The sequence below is a fragment of the Dipodomys merriami genome, unplaced genomic scaffold (assembly GCF_024711535.1).
Source record: "Dipodomys merriami isolate MVZ:Mamm:240054 unplaced genomic scaffold, mDipMer1.0.p SCAF_5, whole genome shotgun sequence".
Classification (NCBI taxonomy): domain Eukaryota; kingdom Metazoa; phylum Chordata; class Mammalia; order Rodentia; family Heteromyidae; genus Dipodomys; species Dipodomys merriami.
Genome location: NW_027206068.1, coordinates 15991321 through 15995153, shown reverse-complemented (window position 1 = coordinate 15995153; position 3833 = coordinate 15991321). Strand labels below are relative to the sequence as shown.

Below are 3833 nucleotides of genomic sequence, written 5' to 3'. Positions count from 1 at the left end.
AAAAGGGAGAAAGAACATAAGACACACAGAAAAAGTAAATATGCATTTTTCATTTTATTAGTTTCCACTTGTCATCTAACTAGTTTCTTTGGCATTTCCTTAAGAAAAAGCACACATCATGCTGAAGATATAAAGAGGATTTCTCCCCACTACACACAAATGTCCCTTAAAAAAAATCCCAGACAAAAACTTGCCAGAGAAGTTTCCAAGTTATTTATTTATTTATCTATCTATGTAATGAGAAGCACAGGTTAGGGACTCTCTCCTCACTCTGATACCAAGAAAATAATGTTTACATGAAGGAAAAGGAAAGAGTAGACAAAGAACAGTCAGATCTGGTTTTGCATTTAACAATCCAATCCTTGAGGACTTACAAAAATAAAAGTTCAGGTGGTCTTATTTTCTAACTCCACAAAATTCCAGTTTTTACATAACTCGTCTTATTAATTTATTGTTGGGCCTTGAAAAAGCATCTCCATTTTGCCAGTCTTCCAAATTATTGGTTGATGTGGCGAGCAGTCTTTCAGAAAACACCAGGATTAGCAGGGTATTTGCACACCTGCAAAGCTCATTTAATGATCAAAATTGCCTGCGCTGCACAAGTAAAACAAAACAAAACAAAACAAGAAAAGGCATATTTTAAATTATTTAGTAACCACAGCTATATAACACTATTCAGACAAGCAAGGAGGCATGCCAATATGTTATATAGTTCTTATGGTAGTTTTGATGGATCATCATTCCATGTCAAATATTTTGATTTGTTGAAAGAAATGACAAAAATCCATGAGAAATGGGATTCATGGGAAAACACTTGAATAGGAAAAGCATTAAGGAAAGACTGAAGGAATCTTGGGATTCTCAGAATCAAGGAGTAAATAGAGATAAAGGTCGATATAGCAAGTAGATTTCATGCCAATTAGTTTTCTAATGTGTAATATTTATCAATATGCATATATTATCTTCATACACTAAGTAAGTCAGCATCCCTGGAAGACAATTTCTCACTGCTCCTTCACTTTTCAGATGTGTGATTTTTCAAAATGCACTTCATTAAGTTTCTTTAAGGGATTCTCATCTTGATGACTCTGTATTTCTTGAAAATTCTTTCTTTTCACACTGTGTGTGTGTGTGTGTGTGTGTGTGTGTGTGTGTGTGTGTGTGTGTGTGTGTGTGTGTGTGTGTGTGTGTGTGTGTGTCCTGAGGCTAAACCTTAGGGCCTGGGCACTGTCCTCAAGATCGTTTTGCTCAAGACTAGCACCTTACCACTTGAGTCACAGCTCCACTTCTGGCTTTTTGGTGAGTTAATTGGAGAAGAGTGTTTCATGTGTTTTCCTGCCTGGGCTGGCTTTGAACCAGGATCCTCAGATCTCAGCCTTTTGAGTAGCTAGGATATGGACATGAGCCACAGGCACCCAATTGCAAACAATTACTTTATCTGAGTGTTGTGCTTCCAACTTGAGTATGTCTTCCTAAGAAGATAGCTTTCTGATAGGCTGAGGCCTATCGAAGGCAACAGTTATAAATACAGAAGTTGAGGTGAAGTAGCAATTCTCTGTACTCACTAGTACTGAGCAGCCATACAGAGCAGAGAACTGCTTCCAGCTTTAGAGTTTTCGTCATCTTTGTTTATCTCCCTCATTAGATTCACATCCAGGCTTTAATATTGACTCTTTTCTTCAGTGAAGAGATTATGCTTTCTGCTTCACCAGCCCTGAAAAAGAGGATCTTGAGATACAGTACAAGTTTTCCTTCTGAAGACATAGGACTGGATACCTCCCAAATTGATTATGAAAAAAAGTTCTCCCCCAAAATTACCTATCACACTCTATATTATTTCTAAGTCTCTATTATTCATCCTATTCTCATTCTTATAACATGAATTAAATTGGACTAGGGAGTCAACCCAAAATGGAGTTCTTTAGGAAGTTAGGTTTTATGTGTGGAGATGATTTTACTTTGAATTTGGAATATCAGTTTTCCATGGGAGTTAGGAAAAACCCAGATAAAACTTACATCCACTTGCCATGGTGGTGCATGCGTGTGAGCTCATCACTCTAGACACCAGAAAATTGTGAGCTCAAAGCCTACCTGACTACAGAGCAAGACCCTATCTTCAAAAGTAAAAGATTTGAATGTGTGAAATCAAGGAATCAACATACCACATGACTTCTGTACAGCTATATTTCTTGAAGCGCTTTTCACAATAGCCAAAATATGAAATCAACCTTAGTGTCCATCCACATGCATGTATAAAGAAGATGAGATATGGGTATACAATATCACTCACAAGAAAGGACCAAGCCATGACATTTGAAGCCCCTTAGATGGGCACAGAGGACATGATGTTAAATGAAATAAACTAGGCACAGAGAGAGCAGGATGCATGATCTCACTGCTATGTGAATCTGAATAACATGGCAGCTGAGAATGGAAAACCAGAGACTCCAGAAGAAAGAAATCGTTCTAGTCCATAGCAGAGTGTCTGTAGTTAACAATAAATTATCATGTTTTGCGACAGCAAAAAGAAAAGGTTCTGACTGTTCTTGCTACAGACAACATACCTATTTAAGGCAAGAGATATGCTAATGACTTTGACTTGATCATTACCTAGTATTTCAAACCATCCTTTCCTATTCCATAAATACACAAAATTATTCTGCGTCAATCAGAAGATGAAATTTAGAAAAGAAAAAGATTTGCACTGAAGTAGATGAGATTGTTACTATTGGCATGAGAAAAATGATATCTGAAGGCCTCAATCATAGCCTGCTAGATGTTACCACCTAAGCATCCAGCATCCATTCTTTATACTTTCCCATCTGTAAGCATTTTGTTACTTAAACTATCCGTTGCCTTTGAGAGTCAGCTCCCAGCTTTGTGAATATAAGAGAAGGGATGTAAGAGTTAGTCAGAGGTTGTTGGTAGTGAGATTCCCGAGGTGGGAGGGCAGAACTCCTCTGCAGATGAGTCTCCAGTTTGCCCCAGCAGTGACTCACTCAGTGAGAGCCAGCCTCTTGATTACTGCCTTCCAACCATGGGAAACACTCAGAACAGTTGGGATTCCTTTTAGAACATACACAAACAATCCAAATCTTGCAATTCAGAATGTGTGGTTCGGCCTAAGACTGTTAAGAAGACTGAGAGGACAAACATGAAGGTTGCCTGTGGCTTTGGGTGTGGTGGTGTGGAGTTGGTGGTAGGAATCTGGGGTGTTAGTTAATAAGGGAAAATGCTCAAGTTACATTCAGTGCAACATACCAAACTGTGTCTCTCTCTCCTCTCCTTCTCTCTCTCTCCCTCTCTCTCTCCCTCTCCCCCCTCTCTGTCTTTGTCTCTCTGTCTCTCTGAGTTGCCAGTTAAAGTTCCTGCCAACCTAACCCAAAATAGATTACTTTAGGTGAGCCAGAAAATCAATTTCTCTACAGTTTTTCATCCTTATCATTAAACCCACCTTGAAGTCTAAGTAAAGCTTAGTATATTTTATGTTGAGAGATAGTTATTCTTAGTCTGCAGAATCTGTACAATTACTCATGTCTCTTCTACCCAGAACTCTTGAGTTCCCTAAACACAATTGCCACAAGATTGCTAAGCAGGGAAACCTTTCATCACTTGCTTTTATTATTGCCTTCATTTTTCAATCTTTTTTGAAATTTGAAATTAAAAAAAATTTAAAGCCACATATTCATCAGCATAAATACATAATGCAATAGGTTAAAATATTTATATGCATCCCTATATTTATATGTTTCCATATATATATTCATACATATATTCACATATATGGATACATATATATAGATATACATTTCAAGGGTTGTACACCACTGTCA

At 37.7% G+C, this 3833-nt stretch overlaps 1 long non-coding RNA gene across 1 annotated transcript; it reads right to left on the bottom strand.

Moving 5' to 3' along the window:
• Positions 1-232: 232 nt before the first annotated feature.
• LOC138810055 (uncharacterized) lies at positions 233-3041 on the bottom strand. Its single transcript, XR_011367009.1, has 3 exons — positions 3000-3041; positions 1566-1714; positions 233-594 (listed from the first exon to the last, which is right to left on the bottom strand). It is a non-coding gene; the product is annotated as an uncharacterized lncRNA (long non-coding RNA).
• Between the last annotated feature and the right edge of the window lie 792 nt (positions 3042-3833).